This window comes from Vombatus ursinus, unplaced genomic scaffold, assembly GCF_900497805.2.
Source record: "Vombatus ursinus unplaced genomic scaffold, bare-nosed wombat genome assembly UNPS02000577.1, whole genome shotgun sequence".
Classification (NCBI taxonomy): Eukaryota; Metazoa; Chordata; class Mammalia; order Diprotodontia; family Vombatidae; genus Vombatus; species Vombatus ursinus.
The window spans coordinates 5,161,580-5,167,579 of NW_020940355.1; the positions used below are offsets into that span (position 1 = coordinate 5,161,580).

A 6,000-nucleotide genomic window follows, 5' to 3' on the forward strand; every position below is an offset into this window, starting at 1 on the left:
ATGGAAAAAGAACATTTGGGGGATATTTTAATGAAATGTGCAGATGATACAATAAGTCCTCTGTTATTGTTGGAGGAATGGGGTGTTCTGCTAAATGACATGCTTGGCTAATTGAAAGTATATACCATACATGGGTCACCAATTTTAAAGGAATTGTAATATAATAAAAATGCACTTAACACAAAAGCTGTACTTAATACAATTCGATCTTTCTGGAATGACTCAAAAGACTCTAGGATTTGCTGAATCCAGTATCATCACTGTACCAGTGTTGGTTGGAGAGTCAATAGATCTGTGGACTGGATATCATGGCTTGGTGGTATCTGGAGTGGTTTCTTAGCCTTCTATTTTTTGGAACCTTGGTGGTTAACTCATGCGAGGGTGATCAGAAAACTGGCTCACAATCTCCATACTCACATGAGGCTAATTTGTACCAAAAAGCCAATTTATTAACATAGAGGGAGAAATATGACTGCTAAGCCAGCTGGAACGATCTTGTTGGCCCATCAGCTCTTTCTCTTCTCAGGAGGAAAGTTACTTTGGAAACCAAATGGTTGTTTCTTTAATATATAAATCCTTATCCTCTAATTTGATTTTGCTTTAGACTATACCTTGACCTTATGAGGACCAAGGGAACAACCCTATGTCTGTGATTTTTTTCATCAAATTATAATAGCACTGGTGAAGCATGGAGGAGAAGCAGTGCATAGTGGCAAGATTGCTAGGCTAGAATTCAGAAGGCCAGGCTTCATGTCCTGCCTCTAATGTTTACTAGCTGTGTGACCATGGGCAAGCCTTTGCATTCTGGTTTCTTCGTTTGTTTAATGGAAAAAATAATGCCTGTTGTACCTATCTAATGGGTATGTTGGGAGGCTCAAATGAGATAATGTTTGTAAATCCCTTTGCAAATTTTGAAGTGCTATATAAATGTCACTTACTATTACTCTCCTTTGTTATAGGACTGAATCTGCCAAATAGATTGTATGAGTTCATTAAAAACACCCTCTCCCCTGGGTAGTGGTAGATAAACACTGACAGATTCATATTCTCTAAATCCCCTTTGTTTTAGACTACACTGACCCCCACCTTCTGATTTCATTTATTATCATCGACATTATCCTTCATCACTTTAATATAAAGAAGTTTCAGGATATGTGATATAATTCCAAGTTTAGTGATTATGGAGTACAAGTACATGATAGGTACAAGGAGATGATAGCTTAAAATCAATAAGGAAATTCAAAGACCAGGAATAAAAGATATTATTGGGGAAAGGTATAATAATAAGAGGAGACAGGCTAGTTACATAGATAGGGCAGGAGATGACAGGCGGACAGCTGGAATGTTTCCCTGGTATCCTCATGATGTCAAAGCAAGGTGAAGATGGTCTCTAGCACTGTGGAGAATTTACTGGAGAAAATAGATAAGTCCCACAGGAGGGACAGGTATGGATGGATTGTGTTGGAAGGAACATCCACATTGAATACATCATAGATCCACTTCAGTATTTGAGAACTTGCTGATGGCCACTTTGGAGACACTGTGACCTCATGGGCTACATGTCACGAAATCAAATTGTTGGATATGTGACTTGTGTGATAACCTCCTGTGGAAATACATGTTAGTGTCCCTCCTCTAACCTTTGTTGTTCCACCTTTCATGTAATTTCTAATTTCTTTCTTTGAGTTAGTCTTAATTTGGACCTCCCATAGGATAACTGCCTCCCTGATGATTGCAATCATTGATCCATCCATCCCTGTTATTTGTTCTCCTACATCTCTCTTCCCTTTTGTAGCTAAACTCCTTGAAGAAGCAATCTACATTTAGCGTCTCCACTTTTGTTCTTCTCACTGTCATCTAAACCCTTCAGAGTTTGTTTTTCAACCTAATTATTCAACTAAACTGCTTTCTCCAAAGTTAACCGATTATCTCCCGGTTGCCGAATCAAATGGATTTTTCTCAGTCTCCATCCTTCTTGAACTCTGTAGCCCTTGACACTGTCAATCAGTCTCTTCTCTCTTTTTTTTTGATGATACTTCTTACCTGGTTCTCCTCCTACCTGTCTGACCACTTCTTGTCAGTCTCGTTTGCTGGATCTCCCTCCAGGTCTTGCCTGCTAACCACTGGTGACCCCCAAGACTCTGTCCTGTGCCCTCTTCTCTTCTCCCTTATACTATCGGACTTGATAATCTCATCATCTCCCATGGAGTCAATGATCATTTATATACATATAATTGCCAGATTTGTACATCCAGCCCTAACTTCTTTCCTTGTCTTCAGTCTCACATCACCAATTGCCTGTTTAGTTGTTGTCATTTAGTCATGTCCAATTCTTACCCCATTGGGAGTATCTTGGCAGAGATACTGGAGTGATTTGTTATTTCCTTCTCCAACTCATTTTACAGATGAGGAACTGAGGCAAAAAGGGTTAAGTGACAAGTCTTCCTGACTGTACCACCTAGCTGCCCAAACTGCCTATTAGATATCCTGAGTGGGATATTCTGTAAATGTCTGAAACATGTCCAAAACAGAATTTGTTATGTTTCCAACAAATCCTCCTCTCTTTATGAATTTTCCCATAACTGTTGAAGATACCACCATCCTCCCAGTCCCTTGGACTTGCAACCTTAGTGTTATCCTCAGTTTCTTACCCACACTAACCCCACATATCGACTCCATTGCCAATTCATCCTTTTTGCCCCTTCACAACATCGCTTGTATATGTACCCTTCCTTCCACTCACATAGCCACTACTACCCTGATGCAGACCTTCATCACCTCCCATATTAGCCTTCTACTTGATTCTCTGCTTCAATTCTCTCCTCGCTCCAGTCCATCCTGCACTCAGTTGCTGAAGTGATCTTTCTAAAGTGCAGTTCTAATCATGTCACTTCCCTAGTCAAGAAAATCCAGTGGCTCTCTATTATTTCCAAAATAAAATGCAAACTTGGCCATTTGGCTTTTAAAGCTATTTAAAACCTAGACACATCCTACCTTTCTAGTCTTCTTACACTTTGCTTCCCTATAGGTCCTCTGTGATTTAGTGACCCTGGACTTCTTGCTGTTCCTTGTATCTAACACTCCATCTCCCAGTGCTAAGTCTTTTCACTGACTTTCTCCCATGCTTGGAATGTTCTTTCCTCACCTGCACCTCCCAATATACTTCACCTTGGCTTCCTTCAAGACTCACCCTAAATCTTTTTTTTTTAATGCATTAAGTCTCTTTATTCAGTTACTGAGATACAGTTCCATCATTCAGTTAGCTTGCAATCTAAAAACAACTGGAATTTTCTGTTCTGCACAGGCTAAGTTGTCAGGAAGTAATGGCCCATCTTTAAGAAACTGGTCATTCTTGTCTTGATCAATTAATATGTCCAACTGAGAATCTGAATAAGACTTCACAAAATGAGTAGCATCATATGCCTCCCACTTACTTTGATCTGATCCTAAATTGTCCGTCTAAGACTTCCCCCCTCCAAGGACAGACAATTGGATTATAGATTGGGGAGAATGCTGACACAGATTTGTATTTTCTGGGATTCTTCGAAGCACAACCATGGCCTTTCATACAATGGCCAAAAATAGACATCTTCTCTGGATCAGCTGGAAAATTGGCATTTATCAGGTTGGGCAGCTCATTTATTACCTGGTTAAATTAAGTACATCCTCCAGTTGGTTTTCTAAGGTTCTTCAGTGGCATTTACATAAAAACCTGCACCAGCACCAAAGTCCCAGCTGTCATCCTCTCTTTCAATTTTGCAGCCACGTGGACCGGTGTCTGGTGCAAACAACAATGAGGCCATGTCCTGCTGCAACTTGGTGATAACCAGCTCTGATGATAAAATTTTGTACTATGTAAGTTAAACCAGACAGCCAGTAAAGTATAGGACATTTCCCAGTCTCTGCCTTGGGTGGTAAATAGATTCCAAATTTCATTTTGCGTTTTAGTTCCACATTGTCATGTTCATATACTTTTTGAAGCCCCTCAAAGCACTTGTTGCTGGAAATCTGTTTTAAGGCCATAGTTTCTTTGCTATTCAGTTGTTACTGTTTTTCCATTCACTGCCAGAAGGTGTATGATTCTTAGCCATGGGGCCTCCATACCTGAGAACAGATTTCTGGTATGACGCCTGTCTTGACACCGGGGAAAGCCTGGAACAGACCCTGACCCTTGGAGTCCACCGCCCGGCAGGCCCAGCAGGAGGGGCTGGTGGCCCAACAGTGGGTAAAGCCAAACTTCCTTCTCAGCCCAAACTTTAACAAATGACTTGTCCCCTCTAAGCCTGTTTATTCATCAGTAAGATGAGGCTTTTCTGGCTGGCCTCCCTCTCTTTCTCACTGGTAGTGTCTTCCTTCCTTCTGAGATTACCTTCAATCTACTTTGTAAAAATCTTGTTCTGAGGCTATTTGCATCCTATCTCCTTCATTAAAATGCGAGCTCATTTGGGGGCAGGGACAGCATTTTTGCCTTTCTGTGTATCCATAGCACTTACTGTAGTACCTGGCCCATGCTGTTATTCAGTTGTGTCCAACTCTTTGTAACCCTGTGGACCACAGCACACCAATGCTGTCCATGGGGTTTTCTTGGCAGAGATACTAGAGTAGTTTGCCATTTCCTGCTCCAGTAGATCAAGATAAACAGAGGTTAAGTGACTTACCCAGGATCATGTAGTTAGTAAGTTTCTGAGGCCGGATTTGAACTCAGGTCTTTCTGACTCTAGGCCCAGTACTCAATCCATTGAGTCACCTAGCAGCCTCACCTGGCCCCTAGTAAGTGCTAAATAAGCACTTCTTGACTCACCTACAGACTGACTGACTGAATCCTTAGGGGCATCAATTGTTCTGGTGATATCAGAAGTCTTTCTTAATAGACTTCTGGTTGATTTATAAAATGCTGCATAAGCCAACTTTTGCTCTGTTCAGCCAGCCACTTCTCCCTGGGCTTTAGTTTGCTCAATGATATAATGACCAGGCATCACAAAGACCTGGGTTTTAATCCCACCTCAAATACTTATTAGCTGTGTAACCCTGGGCAAATCACTTGTCCCCTCTGAGTCTGTTTACTCATCAGTAAAATGAGGTTAGTAATAGCACCTGCTTCACAATTTCAAACAATAAAGTGTCTTGAAAACCTCAAAGTGCTATATAAATATCAGCCATCATCATTGTCATCATTATTGTTGCAAGATTTTTAAGATTCCTTCCAACAACTAAGGTTCTTTAATGCAAAATAATAAATTTCCTGAAGGTGGGGGGCAGGGTTTGTATCACGGATACCATTGGCAGTCTGATGAAACCTGTGGATTCATTTTCAGAATATTGCTTAAAATACATAGGACTATAAAGGAAACCAGTTGAATTGAAATACAGTTATGTACATATCCATATCCACATAGGGATATATACATAAATACATATACATATAACTACATACATGTATATACACACCTACATATATATCTAAACTTACATACATAAACATATACATACATATATGCATATATACACATGTATATGTCTATATATATCTCTCTCTACACACACACAGACACAGACACAGACACATACAAACACACACACACACACACACACACACACACACACACACACACACACAAGCAAGTTCATAGACTCCAGGTTAAGAACTCCTGCTACTAGGTCAGGAGGGGAAAAAATAAGGAAAACCCGAAGGAGTCCTACAAAAGTGCAAATCTGGGGTAGGATATGCTTGCCATTAAACTACCTTGTTGCCTGGTGTTCCACTTTCATGTACCCCAGCAGAAACAAACCCATCAATTTTCTATGATATTGCTCCAGATAGTTCATAGTCTGGAAAGAACATTGCTGAAAATGTGTTTTTGCACTCTATGTGCCATGGAAAGTTTATTATTTTAATTGAAATATACTCTTGAGAAATGATTAAAGAATTGATTGGAAATCTACAAAAAAAAATTATAATGAGCTCATTTCAATAGGAACAGACTGGCTACCATGCTGGTT

The 6,000-nt window shown here is 40.1% G+C and overlaps 1 pseudogene; it reads right to left on the reverse strand.

Moving 5' to 3' along the window:
* Positions 1–3,255: 3,255 nt before the first annotated feature.
* Positions 3,256–4,023, reverse strand: LOC114046511 (annotated as a pseudogene).
* Positions 4,024–6,000: the final 1,977 nt, after the last annotated feature.